A 17,592-nucleotide genomic window follows, 5' to 3' on the forward strand; every position below is an offset into this window, starting at 1 on the left:
TTCATTTGAAGTAAATCTGCTAGGGTGTCAAAATAGAGTATTATTTATTGCTAATAGCAACTTCATTTACCTGCAGCAATATGCATTGCTTCTCACTGGAAAAGCAGGACCATCCCTTGAAACAGGTTGATTAAACAACTGCCTCATGAAGAACTTGAAGGATCCCTGACAAGTACCCACTTTCCCCCAAAGAAGTCCCCCACTCCCCAAGACCCTCACTTCCTCTCTGGTCTGAGATCTCTGCCGCAGGGTCATTCCAGTGTTTACAAGATACAAACGACGCTCTTCAAACATCTTACAACTCACTGCACAAGGAAAGGGGCTGTTCAACCTTGTGAGCACATCTGAGTGCCTCAGAGCAGGTACCACACCACTTTTTGTTGCTGACAGCTGTCCATGAAAGCTGATTTTCCATTAGTGAAAAGAATCTAAGCAACTGAGATTTGAGTTGTAGACAAGGAAGTTTCCAGGCAAGATTCTTTGAGGGGTGAATTCTTGCTTCGGGAACTGATGGTGGGTGGAGAGAAGATAGCAAAGCAGCTGGTGCGAGGGATGGGTGAGAACTCCTGGGGATACTGGCTTCATCACACAAGAATGGGTTTGCTTCCCTCCTGCCCTGAAGCCTCCTTTGTCTCCTTTCTGGCTAAGTGGAGCTTTGGAAAGGGCTAGATAGAAAAGCAAACTGGAGAGAGGAACAGCGTGTGTTAGCAGAAAGCAAATTAACACTGTGGTGTTCGCTTGACTGTGTCCCTACGTGCTAGTAAGATGCCCGGGAGTGGTAAGGAGACTTTGATAGAAAGTTTGTATTAAATAAGACAAGGAAAGGCAAGTGAATAGAGCAAGACAAATGAAGGCTTCCAGAGTCACACTACCTGCTTTACCCCACTCCTGGATAAAGCAGCTGGTGAGTTACCCTCCTCTGTTTACTTTGTGGTGAAGAATGGTGGGATGTGACAAACTGAGGTAATGACCTGTGTTTGCAGATCTCTTCTCACAGTTTTTGTTTGTTTCTGAGAAGTAGGTATCAAATTCTGTAAAGAAAAAGTATGGCATGATAAACTTAAGCTCTCCTCTATTGGATTTCACTGCTGTTTTGGTTGTTTTACAATTTGAGGACAGAACCCACCCACCTACTTACTGTAACATTTCTTTTCTAGAGCCAGAATAGGACAGACTCATATACCATTCTGATCTGGGTGCATTTCTTCAGAAGGTACGCTGTACTGGGGGCGGGAGGCCACCTGGGCTTGGGGCTAACTTGGCCAAAGAGAAATCTATGCGTCTATTTTAGCCAAAAGATTTCCCAATGAGCTAATAAAATCATGGCACCAAGAACAAGAACATACTCTGACTGCTCCTTGACTCTCAGTTCAACTCTGTTCCCAGAAGGATTTCTGTCTTGAGGTTCTGCCTAGAAACCCTTGACTTAAGCTGATTTAAAGGAGGCCCTGGGGAAATCTGAGCCAGGTGAGGAAAAAGCAGGGATATCACAACGATGCAATTTTTTTCCTCACAGAGTGAAGTTTCAGATTCTTCACTCTGCCTTGTTTCACCACAGATTCTTTTGCTGGGGATCATAAGAACAGTGTGAGGAAAACTGCAACTGAGTCATATCCTTGTCCTAAAATTCCTTCCTTCATTTTTTTTTTAAAGATTTGTTTTTTGTGCATACAGAACTGGGTACAGGCCAGAGGTGCAGGGGTGGTGAGAGGATTCACCAGAGACAACGGGGAGCAGAACAGGCCGACTGATGAAGTGCACTGCTGAGGGGAGCAGCGGGCAGGTCAGGAGAGGTCTACCGTGCCATGTGGATCACCTCCCATGGCGGGGATTGAACTCATGCTAAAGTGGCTTTGGCTTCTTAGTGCTGTGTTTCAACCCACTGTACCACCAGGGAGGGCCCCTAACTCTCATTTCCTTCGAAGTGAACTTTCTCTCAGTGGGACAGCTATTCCCAAGAGGGCACAGATTCTAAAGGCAGGGGCGAACTCCTAACACTGGTTGAGGGAAGAGGAGACACCCAGCAATCCCCATTGTCATCTGGCCTTCCCATTGTCATCTCACTTCCCCTTCTCCTCCAGTCCTGGAGCAGAGGGCAGCCATCAGCCTGGCTCTTTTCAGCTCCAAACCTGAGACTTGAAAGCAGTGGAAATTCTAAGTAGAAATGCCAAGCTAAAACAATCACTGGAAATCAACATCTCCTTCTATCTTGCCCTGAAAAAAAAAAGAAAGAAAGAAGCAGGGCTTTGAGAGATTTTCAATAATCACTGAAAAAGGAGAAACTGCAGGCAATCTTGATGCCAGTGAAGGCTGCCAGTGCGCACCTTGGTTACTATTCTTTACAGAGCTCAGATTAATAGATGTTGCTAAGAGCAAGCCAGAAGTCAGCCATCGTTACTGTACTAAATCATATGTAATTTGGAGTAAAAATGGTATCGATGGGAGCCCCCAGAGGAGTGATGGTGGAGAGAGGGGTAGGTCCGAGGGGCCAGGCGCTCCTACTGAGAGAAGTTCAGTTTCCTCCGGTGTGGACTAGCATCTCCTGACTCCATCACTGCTAAAAGAGAGCCCAAGTGCAACGGCCCATCTTTCGCTCTGCTGTGGTTGTGGCCAGTAGGTGACAAACAAGAATGAATGAATCTTGAGCACTTTTGAAGAGCCTTGGGGTTGAGTGGATCGTGCCAGAGAGGCGCTGGGCTGCAGGTGATGCTGGGAGCAAATCTGAAGGAACCAGGCTGGGTGTCAAGTGTGGTACATGCCCTCTGCTTGTCACCATCAAGCCAATGTAGTTCTGACTCTGTTGATGACAGGTGTTTGCTCTGAAATCTCATTTTCAGACTGTTAGAGTGCAAAACAGAAATTAACATGGTTGTCACTGAATGTCATTTGTTTGAACTATTCTTAAAACTCACCTTCCTTCCCACTTTCTCCTGAATCTTCACATGTACTCAGCACCTCCAGCACCTCCAGATTGCCCAGTTCTTTCATGAATAGATTTATTCTTTTGCCTTCATAGTCACAGGGCACGCACAAGCCAGGAAAGACTTTTGTTCTTTTTTTTAAGATTTCTTTATTTTTGCATACAAGTGCTGGGATGTAGGCCGGAGGTGTTAGGGGGTGAGAGGATGCACCAGAGACAGAGTGGGCAGCAGGACAGACGGATCTACTGAAACACACTGCTGAGGGGAGCAGCGGCAAGACAGGAGAGGTCTGCTAGGCCATGTGGGTCAGCTTCCTGGCTGGGGATCAAACTCATGCTGCAGGGGCTGATGAGAGCTTCATAGTGCTGAGAAATAACCCCTTGCACCACCAGGGAAGCCCACCAGGGAAGACTTTTGTGAGAGAATAAGACTAAGTTTCTCTCACTGCTTCCATGTTCCTAGCTGAGACCCTCTTGCTCCCCCAAAGTGATAAACAACAGATTTACAGAAGTAAACATATGTAGGTGAGAAATACTGAGGGCAAAATGAGCAACTCCCTGAGGTTTCTTAGAATTCAAGCTTAAATAGTATTTTATTAATAGGGAAGAGGGGAAAGATAGCTGACTTTTAGTTGAGGTAAATGATTTCTAGGTGAGACAAGTCTTTAGAAGAATAGGTAGGAGGTAAACTAGTTTGTGACAAAGTTCATCTTACTGTGGTGTCCACAGCTAGTCTCTTCTCCCATGACACAGTCAAATCTCCTCAGATGATGGAATTTCCAGGATACACAGGAGCACTTATGACAACTGAATTCCTCTTGGAGGCTCTGTCTTCAGGTATATCGGGGACTCAGAGTTATCAATGGCACCATCCTTGAGTTAATAAAAATTGGAAAAAGAGGAACCTCCTGGTGACATAAGAAAGAGGTTAAGATGCAGCACTTTGAAGCTATCTGTATCTGCTGCAGCATGAGTTCAATCCCCAGCCAGGGAGGTGACCCACGTGGCACAGTTGACCTCTCCTGACCCGCCCACTGCTCCCCTCAACAGTGTACTTTGTCCATCTGCCTGTTCTGCTCCGCACTCTGTCTCTGGTGAATCCTCTCTCCTGCCCTCTGCCACCATACTTCTGGCCTGTACCCCAATTCCTGTATGCATAAATAAATAAATATTTTTTTTTAAATTGGAAAAAGAACTTGATGCACTATGACATATTGTGTTGTTAGGAGCTGAACAACTTTAAGTTCGTAATAAAAATTAAATTCTAAACATTTTCTGGGATATTTGGAAATTTTAAGTGTGAAGCAAGCTGAATTTCATGCAGGCACATATACAGAATTTTAGTTATCCGTAGGTAAACTGTTGGGATCTACCACAGAGGAAGGGAACAAAAGTACACACACACACACACACACACACATACTCACATATAACTTTAATGATATAGCCCAGGAATGACAGTTAACTAACGTTTAGTATAGAACCGGATGCAATTTTAGCAAAATTTGCATCAGCTATTATTTATAACAATGTTGTTTAAATAGAATGGAGACGTGGAAAAATTGTGTGTGAAGGTATAAGTGTGGTTCGCCTTGTCTTTTTTTTTATTGTCAAAAGAGCTCCACTTAGGAAATAAGCTGTCTACCAAAATGTGCAGATAACTGCAAATAATATTTTGCTTTAGAAGGAGAAAAAAATTAGCTTACTATGATTCATTTGAAGTAAATCTGCTAGGGTGTCAAAATAGAGTATTATTTATTGCTAATAGCAACTTCATTTACCTGCAGCAATATGCATTGCTTCTCACTGGAAAAGCAGGACCATCCCTTGAAACAGGTTGATTAAACAACTGCCTCATGAAGAACTTGAAGGATCCCTGACAAGTACCCACTTTCCCCCAAAGAAGTCCCCCACTCCCCAAGACCCTCACTTCCTCTCTGGTCTGAGATCTCTGCCGCAGGGTCATTCCAGTGTTTACAAGATACAAACGACGCTCTTCAAACATCTTACAACTCACTGCACAAGGAAAGGGGCTGTTCAACCTTGTGAGCACATCTGAGTGCCTCAGAGCAGGTACCACACCACTTTTTGTTGCTGACAGCTGTCCATGAAAGCTGATTTTCCATTAGTGAAAAGAATCTAAGCAACTGAGATTTGAGTTGTAGACAAGGAAGTTTCCAGGCAAGATTCTTTGAGGGGTGAATTCTTGCTTCGGGAACTGATGGTGGGTGGAGAGAAGATAGCAAAGCAGCTGGTGCGAGGGATGGGTGAGAACTCCTGGGGATACTGGCTTCATCACACAAGAATGGGTTTGCTTCCCTCCTGCCCTGAAGCCTCCTTTGTCTCCTTTCTGGCTAAGTGGAGCTTTGGAAAGGGCTAGATAGAAAAGCAAACTGGAGAGAGGAACAGCGTGTGTTAGCAGAAAGCAAATTAACACTGTGGTGTTCGCTTGACTGTGTCCCTACGTGCTAGTAAGATGCCCGGGAGTGGTAAGGAGACTTTGATAGAAAGTTTGTATTAAATAAGACAAGGAAAGGCAAGTGAATAGAGCAAGACAAATGAAGGCTTCCAGAGTCACACTACCTGCTTTACCCCACTCCTGGATAAAGCAGCTGGTGAGTTACCCTCCTCTGTTTACTTTGTGGTGAAGAATGGTGGGATGTGACAAACTGAGGTAATGACCTGTGTTTGCAGATCTCTTCTCACAGTTTTTGTTTGTTTCTGAGAAGTAGGTATCAAATTCTGTAAAGAAAAAGTATGGCATGATAAACTTAAGCTCTCCTCTATTGGATTTCACTGCTGTTTTGGTTGTTTTACAATTTGAGGACAGAACCCACCCACCTACTTACTGTAACATTTCTTTTCTAGAGCCAGAATAGGACAGACTCATATACCATTCTGATCTGGGTGCATTTCTTCAGAAGGTACGCTGTACTGGGGGCGGGAGGCCACCTGGGCTTGGGGCTAACTTGGCCAAAGAGAAATCTATGCGTCTATTTTAGCCAAAAGATTTCCCAATGAGCTAATAAAATCATGGCACCAAGAACAAGAACATACTCTGACTGCTCCTTGACTCTCAGTTCAACTCTGTTCCCAGAAGGATTTCTGTCTTGAGGTTCTGCCTAGAAACCCTTGACTTAAGCTGATTTAAAGGAGGCCCTGGGGAAATCTGAGCCAGGTGAGGAAAAAGCAGGGATATCACAACGATGCAATTTTTTTCCTCACAGAGTGAAGTTTCAGATTCTTCACTCTGCCTTGTTTCACCACAGATTCTTTTGCTGGGGATCATAAGAACAGTGTGAGGAAAACTGCAACTGAGTCATATCCTTGTCCTAAAATTCCTTCCTTCATTTTTTTTTTAAAGATTTGTTTTTTGTGCATACAGAACTGGGTACAGGCCAGAGGTGCAGGGGTGGTGAGAGAATTCACCAGAGACAACGGGGAGCAGAACAGGCAGATGGACGAAGTACACTGCTGAGGGGAGCAGCGGGCGGGTCAGAGAGGTCTGCTGTGCCATGCGGGTCACCTCCCTGGGCGGGGATCGAACTTGTGCTGAGGCTGCCATGACTAGCTTTGTAGTGCTGTGCTTTAAACCCATTGCACCACCAGGGAGGGCCTAAAATTCCTTCCCTCTTGCTGCTTTTCAGCTCCTGCCCTTCTCATCTTGTCCCAGCCTGATGTAGTCTCAGCTCTGCTTATGGACAGGCGGCAGGTTCTGAGTGCTGGGCACACCTGCAGCCTGACTTCTGAGTCCAGGCTGCCCGTATGGGTGTTCCATGGCTCTCCACCAGGCTGGGTGGGGCTGTTGGGTTGATATGAGCCCCAGCTTCTGGTTGTCACTGCCCAGTACTGCTTTACCTGCTAACTCCCAGGCTTCTTGGTGCTCTTTGTTTCTGAAACCTCCTTTGTTCTTATCACCTTGGCCAAAGAGTATCTGGACTTTATTCCACCATCTGGGGTTCCTCTAATACATCACGGAAGACTCTATTCAAATCTACCTCAGAGAAAAAACCCTTCAGGACAAATTGTTTTAATCTTTGTAATGCAAAAGAAAATAAGGCCTGAGGCTATCTTTTAGTCTGTATTCCTTTTCTAAGTTTGGCAAAACTAAGTACAACCAACAGGGTGATGAAAACAAAGCAAATCTATTGTCTCACAGTATGAACGTTCTTGACCAGGGCAGGGCCAGCTCCAGAGATGGGGGAAGGTTCTTTCTGCTGCAGGGGTGGCATCCCTGGGAGTGTGGCAACATCACTCTGATCTCCATGGTCATGAGGTGTGTCTGTCTCCACACTTGCTCACCCGTCATTGGACTAAGGGACCACTCTGATCCAATGGGGTGCATCCTAAATTGAGACTTCTGCAAAGACCTTCTTTGCAAATAAGGTCCCTTTCACAGGTACCAGGGATTGAAATTCCAACATATCTTTATGGGGACACATGTAACCCTACAAGTCACTGTGCTGTTAGGTCATCAGAAAGAAAAAAGGCAGCTCTAATGTGTGTATCATGCGCTCAAAGCGCATCTGTCAGTTCCCAGACTCAATATTGATTCCTTCATCTCCAAGGAACTGACCCACTCAGCAGGGATCAAGGAAGGCCGTGCCTGGCTCAGGGTCTCCCTGGCACATCAGGCCCGCCTGGTCAAGGCTGTTTCTAGTAAGGCCAGAACACAGAGGGCTGTTTACCCCTCACTGTTTCCCAGGTTCTTTGGTCTCCTGGCAAATCATGAGCACCAAAGCCCTAGAGAATTATCTGTGTGAGCACCGAGGTATAGCACACTTTCTCTTCGGTACCAGTGGTCATGTTTGGGACATCGTCTGTCACATTTAGATGATGTTCTAAATACAATATTATCTTCTAAGAGGATGAGTTTTTCTTAAGGTTAATATATTCCCTTGATGGTCGTGAGTTTGTAAGGCAATTTTGCATCTTTTCCCCTGTGTCAGACAACTTGCAAAGCAACAGAATGCCCTCTCGTTACTTACCCCAGGCAAACAACTCATGAATGCCCAATCTATATTGATCTTTCCATTTTCTACTGATATGTTCCTGTTAAAAGGAAAATTGTTATTCCTTCCATTGTAAATCAGGTTTTAAATGTGTCTATTTGTTCAAGGAAAGGTAGCAGATAACGGGGGCGGGGGGAGGGGTTGAGGGGAGGGGTGAGGTAAGGGGGAGAGCTATCTGATTGCATAATTTTTTCCCCATCATCTTTAGCAGTATTCTGTGATACCTTAGGACTCCATAGGCACACAATTTGATTCTACATTTAGCAAGAGACAGTCATAGACAGAATGAGAGAGAATTCACTTTCTGAAAGTCAGTACTTGGTCATTGCATCAGATTTATGCAAGGACAAAGAGAGACCTACAGAAAAAAAATAAATACCAAGAAGCTTAGTTAGGCATGACGAGGCAAAGACACTTTATAAATATTTTGCTAAGTAAATACAAGAGAATGTGATTTGTGAGGTGGTTATTTTGCATTATGCTATACACTAAGGCAACCAAAATTCCTCACTTGTATTAACCTTCTGTGTTGTTTTCCATTTGGAGGAATGTTCTATTCTGAACATTCCCACCTAGGTAAGCAACATTGGGCTTTGGTATTTGCCTCTGTCCAGATAAGACTGTGTACTTGAAGTAAACTCTATCAGAGATGAAGGGAAGGATTCAGTTAACCACTGGGACTAAATTGTTGTATGTTCAAATCACTAGAAAGAAATGGATGTTTGGTTGGAAAAAAGATGCAAATTGGGCAGAGACATGAGTCTTCTCCACAGGAGGAAACTTACTTTCTACTATGTATCATGAGCATCCCACCATGCTATGTATCATGAGCATCTAGAGTACTCTTTTTTGATCTTCTTTCTGTCACACTGCACAGGAAAAATACTCAGGTAATGATTACACAGAAAAAGAAATCAGCATAACATGTTATCAGTAGCCATGGAAAGTAGGTGGAGAGCACAGGTCTGCAGCTAGGATAGGACAAAGCCCCTCTCAGGTTTCCTGGCGGCTGATACTCATTCACCTGTCCCAGTAAGCAGGCCAGGTACTTGGGGGCCCAGCCCCAAAGGCGGAGCTGCATTGGAAACCTAGATCTTTGTAAGCTCGTGGATGCTGGGTCAGAGCTCCTAGTTAAGCTGTGCCCACATTCAGGCTCTAAGCTGGTCCAGTGCAAGTTGACTGCTGCATGGGATGGGGGTGTCCTCCCAAAGGCATACAGGGTTTTCAGGAGGAATATCTGACCTTTCTAGAAGGACCTACAAAGAGCCTCTCTCTGGATGTCATGTAAGAAATGCTGAGTCATCACTGTCCCATTATAATTCGCTGAATGCATATCTGGCATGGGTTTTGAGGATTCATAAGTGCTGACACATTACCTATGGAGTTTCTCAGTTGACTGGTATTGTCCCTGTGTGTAGGAGAAGACATATTTCACAGTGAGAAAAGGAGGGGATTTTAACAAAAATTCAACCTACCCTCGAGATGATAAAATAAACATTTGTGGGACATTTCCCTCCTGATTTAAACAAATTCATAGTGACATTTTTTATAGTGACATTTTTAATAAAAAAAATTTGATATTACACTATCCATATTGATTTGCATCTTGCACTTTTACTTTCATTGTTTTGAGAATATTTTCTGCATGATCAAGTAGACTTTGAAGAGGTAAATTCATTAACTCCACAAGGAATTTTGCAGTAAATAGTTGCAACATACTCCAACAAAAGAAAACTAAGATTTTATCTCCTACTCATAAGTGTCAGAAATTCTTCTGCATTGAATATTATAATTTTTCTCAGTTCCCTGAAAAAAATACATAAGTTATACTGTACATGTAATGTTATGGCTTTTTTTTTTTTTCTAAAAAAATGAACATGATGATTCTAAAATTAGGCAGAGGGACATCTGGAATGTGAGTCATTAGACTAAGTAAAAAGAAAAATCATAAAGTGCCCTCCCAGGAACCTGAAGATCTACATTATTTCACAGAATAAAAGCTAGGGATCCAAGCAAGTATCAGATTGGACCATTTCCTAGAATTTACTGACCCCAAATATTTGTGATTTAAGTGCCTATAAAACTAAGGTCATCTATCGACAGGATGTTAGGAGTTTCCCCCTAATTAAGGTTAGCTCAAGGGCAGAGAAGGCACTTAGCATCTAGTTGTGCTCTTCTTTAGAAATGGAAATTGAGAAAATCTTGTCTCCAGCCCCCTGAAAGGGCATCCTCTGAGGAGTGGACATTTGCTGAGCTCATCCGAAGACAGATGGGTAGAAAGTCAATGAAAAAATAGATACTTTTTGTTTTCCAGGTCCAGAGACTTAAAGTAGGTTAGCAGGAACTAGTTACTTGCTTAATGTCAGCAGAACTTATACTTCACGGAAATATGGGGGAGTGGAGATAAAGGAGCAGTTTTTGTGAATCCGAAATGGGGTCTTTCTGCAGGAAGCTGACCAGTTACCACGTAGCCCTCTTTCCTGTGCTAAACTGATGTTTATGTCTATGCATTTAATTCTCACAACAACCAGTGGTAAGTGAATATCATCAGTCTGTTCTTGGTTGAGGAAGGGAAGGGTAGAGGGCTGACATTCATTTTGTTGCTATATCCTCAGCTGATGTGTGGCCAGCATAGTTGTCATGCTAGAATGAAGCCATCATCTCTGCCTCTTTGAGAGGTCACAGCTGGAATTTGCATTTGTTTGCCTGCCTCCAAAGCACTGAAACCCAACACTAACAGTGTGATTTGATGAAAAACCCATAATGTCCCACAGGAGACCACAAAATAATGTTGCTTCTTCATGTATTTTCTTTCTTATTAAAAAAAACAATGATTTATTTTAGAATTCGAAATTAAAAGTCTTATTATGTATGATAACAAGGTGATACAGGAGAATTTTTCTTCATCAGATTTAGAAATAAGTTTCTTTGGTTTTACTACATCACCAAAAAGAGTCTCATTGACCATCACAGAAGAGACAAGCATGCTTCCATGGTGATGCAGGGGAAGAAGTATTCATTGGATTTAACTGAGAACACACATCATCACATAACCAGGGTTAGTCAGGATGAAAAGGACAGAACTTACCAAAACAGTTCCAAGTGACCCCCATCCACAATAAAGACTTTTTTGACAAATTGCAGGTCCTTATCAACCCCACAGTCAGGTGAAAACATTTGCCTCAATGACAGACGATAGAGCCAGAGCTTGGACAGGGTACATTTTAGGACTCTCATTAGTTGGGTAAAATCACAGAACCAGAACACAAGCTCTTGTTGTAGGGAATAAAAATGTTTTCAATACTTCAATAATGTCGACAAAAGCTATTCTCCTCAGATTTACTAAAACAAATTAATTATAAAAAATTGACCATATAGGGCCCTCCCTAGTGGCACAGCAGGTTAAAGCACAGCATTAAGAAGCTTAAGCCACTTCCGCATGAGTTCGATTCCCACCTGCCCTGGAGGAGATCCACATGGCGAGGCAGACCTCTCCTGACCCGCCCGCTGCTCCCCTCAGCAGTGTGCTTTGTTGATCTGCCCGTTCTGCTCCCTGTTCTGTCTCTGGTGAATCCTCTCACCCTCCACGTTTCTGGCCTGTACCCCAGTTCTATATGAATAAATAAATAAATCTTAAAAAAAAAATTGACCAGGCCCTCCCTGGTGGCGCAGCGGGTTAAAGCACAGCACTGAGAATCTAAAGCTGCTTCCGCATGAGTTCGATTCCCGCCAGCCCCAGAGGTGACCACATGGCGTGGCAGATCTCTCCTGACCCGCCCACTGCTCCCCTCAGCAGTGTACTTCATCGATCTGCCTGTTCTGCTCCCCACTCTGTCTCTGGTGAAGCCTCTCGCCGCCCCTGAGCCTCTGATCTGTACCCCAGTTCTGTATGCACAAATAAATAAATCTTTAAAAAAAAAATTGACCATATATATTTCAAATTGACCATGTATCTTTTCAAATATTGAACACTTTCTCAAGGATTATACCAACAAAATAGGTTTAATCTTAAAAGTCAGTCGTATTCTATGAGAATTAGTCATCAAAGAAAGTATAAAATCTATCTGGAGCAGATTCAAGAATTCAAAAGAGTGATTGAGGTGGTGGTTATATTTGGTTTTAGTTCTCTTTCCTGAACAAGCTACTACCCTTGCTTTATCTTAAAATGTGTGGCAAACCTGGCTTCATCCAAAAAACCTAATCTAATCAGGGGATATTGTTGGAAATCAAGCTTTATTCTTGCATAATGGTTTGACAACTTCAATAAATAAAGCTTATTTCCTATGGCCATGTTTATATAAAAGAGTTTATTGAAATGTAATAATTTTTTCGGATTTTTCTTTTTTGATGTAGGCGTGATCTTACAAAAGACTTAATTTAATAACCTGGCAGCAAAATTGTTGGTTTTTAACTAACTAGAAAGAATCAAAAGCATTGAAATAACAGACAAAATTAACTCATTAAACTGCCTTACACAAGTGTAGGCAGTGCCTGTTACTGAGTTTATTAAAATCCTCTATCTTCTAATATGTGAGTATCATTACTTTAGTAGTCAGTCATTAACACAGTAAGTCCACTCTGACACCTATTTAGTTAGCTGTGATTATGGCTACATAAGAACGAGCATGGTGCATGCAAACTGTGGGCATTCCTTAATAATGTGCCCCATTTTCAGAGGGAAGGAGAATTTGCCTTGATGAAGCTATTCCTATCACATCAGTGTTGATTGAAGTGAATGCCTCATTTAGTAACCATGGAAATACTGTCAAGGAGTATAAAGAGATGAACATGTGTGTACACTGTAGATCCCAGTTTTGTGGCAGCTTCTGTTCATGGACCCCAATCTGTTAACAGCATGATGAATGTCTATAAAAGCAAGTTGATTGGATTTTGCTTTCTTGTCACACTTGTATTGATTCTCTATAATAGCCTCAAGTAAATACAAAACCAGGCAACACAATACTTCACTGACAGGACTCTGTGTTCTTTCCAGAATTGTATCTTATATTTAAAGATGCATGTCCAAATAAGAGTGCTAAAAACAGACTCTCCTCCCAGGCACATTTCTACTATTTCTATTTCTGAAATCTCTGGCCAGTGCCCAAGCTCACATATATCTTTATATTTACCTTTGTCTTGAATCTGTTTATATAATTTTCTAACATGTTATGTATATATGCTATATATGTGTGTGACAGTGTAAGAAAATAATATCAAGAAAACTAGCAATCAGCTTCCTTATTTATTCAATTAAGTTTAGTCCAGTAAAAATATATAAATATATAGATAGGCTGTAGGTAGACAGATAGGCAGATAGATAGATTGATTGATTGATTGATTGATGTCTACATAGATAGCCTAAGTCTCTTTAAATGTAGTAACTAAAATCTCAACTGTTCAGTTTAAACATCTCTCCTAGCAGGTACACTTTGTTAGATTAAATAATTTCTTAGATTAAATGTCTTGATTCATGGAAACTTTGGGTATTTTCTATTTAAGTCAAATTCAATAATATGTTACTTTGCTATCCACTATCTATTTACTAAAAACTTAATAGGCATAAAGTCCAATGAAGAACATATAGGTGAATAACGTTTGGTTCCTGCCAACAAGAAAGCATAAACACAAATAACGTAATTGAAGACAGACTGGACAATATGTTTAAGTAAGATGAGGAAATTATAGTAGTTTAAATGAGAGAGAACAATTTGTGTTGTTTACATAGATCTCTACTTTGAGGTGGGCCTCTAAGAATGGGTGAGATTTTAGTATAATTAGAAATGATCCCAATGGATGAATCAGAAAAGATGGAACTCAAAACCTTACCTGTCTAGCAGCACTTGTCACGAGTGACCAGAAGGCAAGGACTTGTGTTGATCACCTTGGCCCCTAAGACCCAGAACAGTGTCTGGCACATGGTAGGTACCCAACTAAACTGTGGTGATTAAACTCAAATGAAGGCAAAACACAAAATGCATAAAAAGAGGCAGGAATAAGTTCAGTCTGACTAAATAGAAAATGAGAAAGGAAAGCAAGTATAGCATCTTGAAAATTAGGTTGGGAACATATAGTAATAGACTTGATTTGGAATTCATGAATAGATAATACAGTCACCAGTCCTTTTCAAAAGATTGCCCTTGCAAGAATCACAACACAGAATTGAAAGAGAGAGGGAGAGGAAGAGAGAGAGAGAGAGACTAGGGGGCAGACTTAAAACAGGAAAACCCATTAAAAGGCATACAATAAGGGCCCTCCCCGGTGGTGCAGCAAGTTAAAGCACAGCACTAAGAAGTGAGTTCGATCCCCGCCTGCCCTGGAGGTGACCCACATGATGTGGTGACCTCTCCTGACCTGCCCGCTGCTTCCCTCAGCGTGTACCCTGTCAGTTGGCCTGTTCTGCTCCCCACTCTTTTCTCTAGTGAATCCTCTCACCACCCCTGCACCTCTGGTCTGTATCCCAGTTCTGTATGTATAAATAATCTTTAAAAAAAAAAAAAGATTATAAAAAGAAGACTTATAATAATTTATTTAGTAAAATGACAGAAATAATGAGCCTGAAATTAATAACAGTTGTATTAAATACTATATGAACAACAGCAAACACAGACATAAGGGTGGCAACAATAGTTAATATTTAATGCTCTAAACACAAAATTAGAATTTCGATTCATTACCTCTTGGGATTCCTACCGCAGAATTGTCATTGCCAAGGTTGTAGGTTAAGGTAATTGAGACTCAGAGTAATTAAGTAACCTACTCAGGGAAGCTCTCCTAGAAACTATATTAGAATGCCATGTGTTGTTTGATCCTTTAGAATGAGTTTTATATAGTAGGCGCCAAAAACACATTTTTGAAGCTTTGTCATGCAGCTTCTCCTTTGAATACAAATGATAAGCTAGAATCAGGGGTGATACTTCCAAAACTAGACTCTGTAGAAGCATGCTTGCAAGATGTTTCCCATCATTTTGTAACTTCCAGATTATACATTAGACTGTTTAGCAGTTACCCCATGAAAGGCTGAAGTTCATTGTAAATATTAACAAATGTTCAAAAATAGATGGCTAGATCTTTTTATGGAACAAGTGAAAGGTTTTCTGTAATTGCTTTAAAAATATATTTCCATTAAAATATAAAGCAGCAACATATAACACAATTATATATAATCTTATATATAATTCACATTTTTAAGAAATGTATATTGTGTGTAAAGTATGCAAAGTGCTAAACATGATACAATGAGAGATAAATGGTGTTGACAAAATTAACCTTACTCTCACAGGTTTTAGGACAAAATTAACCTTACTCTCACAGGTTTTAGTGAGAGAAACAGACGAGAAGGAAATGAACAGTCTAGTTTTGCTCAAGGAAGATGTTTGGAGAACACAGAAAGAGTAATTATAGTCAATATGTTGGACATTGGAACAAGCTGGTTCAAGGCCGAAAGGAATACATGCATGATTTCGGAGACTTTTTGGTTGGAGGAAATGTTACAGGATTTGGACAGATTAAAACTTTTTCTATAGAAAGAAAGAGTAATTAATTCAGAGGGAGGGGAGCCTTGAGGGATAGATGAGACTTAGGAAAGGCTAAGGAAAGTCTATATTTGGGTAAGGACAACAGCATGGAAGCTCCTAGTGGATTTCGGGAAGAGCAGATCGAGTTTGCTTAAGTGAGGGGGGTGGCGGAAGATGAGACTGAAACTGGAGAACGAAGCAGGCCACTGGATGGCATCGAGGCCACACAAAATTGGGCCACAGTTGAGGCCTTGGACCACAGAAAATCATTACAAGCTTTGGACAGAGGGGATGGCAGACTGGGCTAGGTTTTAGGCAAGCCTCTGGCAACAGTGCAAATGACAGTGGAGAGAGAGAGAGAAGGTTTAGGTAGGTACATCACTTGTGATCTCGAAGTATGAATCTGCTCTTTGGATATGCACTAGGAAACATGACAGAGGTCAGTTCTGCAACTGTCCCAGCACTCTAGCAAATGAGAGCTTGAGGGATAATTAGCTCCTTCAGAAAGCTGTGAAAACTATACACTAGCTGTTCATTCTTTTGTCTTTTTTCATGCATAATATACGAAAAGATACCCCCAAGCACTGAATAAAAACACAGAGTTGTCTCAGTGCAACTTAAAATCCAAATTTACCCCCCAAATTAGCCAAAACCTGAAAGAAAATTAAATCTATATCTAAGACAAGACATCCAAAATCTTTTTAAGATTAACTTTCTTGGATGGGTTTTAATTTTACTTGTAAATTGAAACAAAGACTGATATATTCTCTACCCTGAAAACGACCTCCTGATGTTCAGTTTTAGAGAAACTGGCACAGGGAATAGAGGAGCGATGAACGGTGCACCAAGGGCTTGCAAGTAGATGCTAAAATCCCAGGGGAAAAAAATGCCGCTTTTAGGTACCTTCCCTTGATTTAAAAGGCATACCAAGAAAAGTTTAAAGTGATTAAAAATACATGGCTGCAATCCACTGGAGTCTATATTTAATATACTGTGCCCTCATTCTTTCTGAACCTAGAACTTTAACATATTCTGGCACAAGTTCAGTGTCCTGCTTTGTGACCTTGAATTCTACCATTTTCTTCTCACCTCAGAGATAATTGAACTATTAAGATGCAACTTAAAAAGTATTGCAAAATTCCACAAGTGTGATAAGGCACACTCATTACCTCCAACGCCCAAATTCTATGTACCTTAATAAGTACTGGGAATTATTCTAAGAAAATGAATAGAATAAGACTAAGAGTAGTGCCTGAAGCAAATCTGTGTCTAATTTCTCTGGGTATTTGTGCATACTTATGCTGGTGCAGTGAACCTTTTTTTAATCTCTCCTGACTTCCCTAAAACCTCATAGTTGATTTTTTTATGATCCTCATATAAATAGATTGTTTTGTTAACTTACATTGCTTAGGTTTAAGCTTATCTAAAACACATCCTGTTTTATGTCTATATGAATAATAATTAAAAATTAATTGATTCTTCTTCTCTAAAAAGTATAAGATTGTTTTAGAAGTGCAGCCGAACAAAAGAATCCTCTCTCTGTGTTTGCAGTAAGGTGGCAAGAAGACATCTGTGTCACGATAGCCACTTGCTTGCTATTATGGCAAAATTGTGCCCAAAATACACCAGACCTGTACGTGGCTCTGAGCCTGATTGATTTCTCAAATGTTTTCTTCTTCCCACTATGATGATAGGAAATCAGCTCTGGCCCACTTCAGCTATTAAACAAAAGAAATAAACTGAATATACTGAACCTTAAAAAATTGGTTTTTTGGTATTTGGGGTACCCACTTTGGGTAGAGTCTTAGAAAAGGAATATTTAGAAAAATTCAGGTGCTTCTGATCTGTGGACACTTTATATCAATAGTGTGGTCCATACTTTAGCCAATATGAAAGGGCCAAGAACTTAGGCCAAAGGAGGGCCATGGAAAAGGATCCTTGGGGTCTCTCGAAGCTCTACTCTTTCACTATGGTTTTTTTTTTTTTTTTTTTTTTTTTTCAAAGTTCTGCCACAGAATAACTACTGATCGATCTCTTATTATTTTTTTTTCTCACCAATCAGATGCCAGAAACAGATTCATTGTGAAGTACCACTCTTCACAGCCTGAAGTGATTTTTCAGGTTTTTCACACATTGAAAATATGCA

At 41.2% G+C, this 17,592-nt stretch overlaps 1 protein-coding gene across 6 annotated transcripts in view; it reads left to right on the plus strand.

The window, feature by feature from the left end:
• The window catches only part of SORBS2 (sorbin and SH3 domain containing 2), a 194,678-nt gene that overhangs the window by 61,551 nt on the left and 115,535 nt on the right, over positions 1-17,592 (plus strand). Inside the window, exon 1 of one of the 6 annotated variants that reach the window (XM_012724888.1) lies at positions 5,790-5,844. The exons of the other annotated variants lie outside the window; for them this stretch is intronic. The gene's annotated coding sequence lies outside the window, so the exon portion shown is untranslated. Of the gene's footprint in view, positions 1-5,789; positions 5,845-17,592 lie in introns of those variants that run through there. 6 annotated transcript variants of the gene reach the window in all.

This window comes from Condylura cristata, unplaced genomic scaffold (genome assembly GCF_000260355.1).
Source record: "Condylura cristata isolate star-nosed mole 26May11 unplaced genomic scaffold, ConCri1.0 scaffold00014, whole genome shotgun sequence".
NCBI classification, from domain to species: Eukaryota; Metazoa; Chordata; class Mammalia; order Eulipotyphla; family Talpidae; genus Condylura; species Condylura cristata.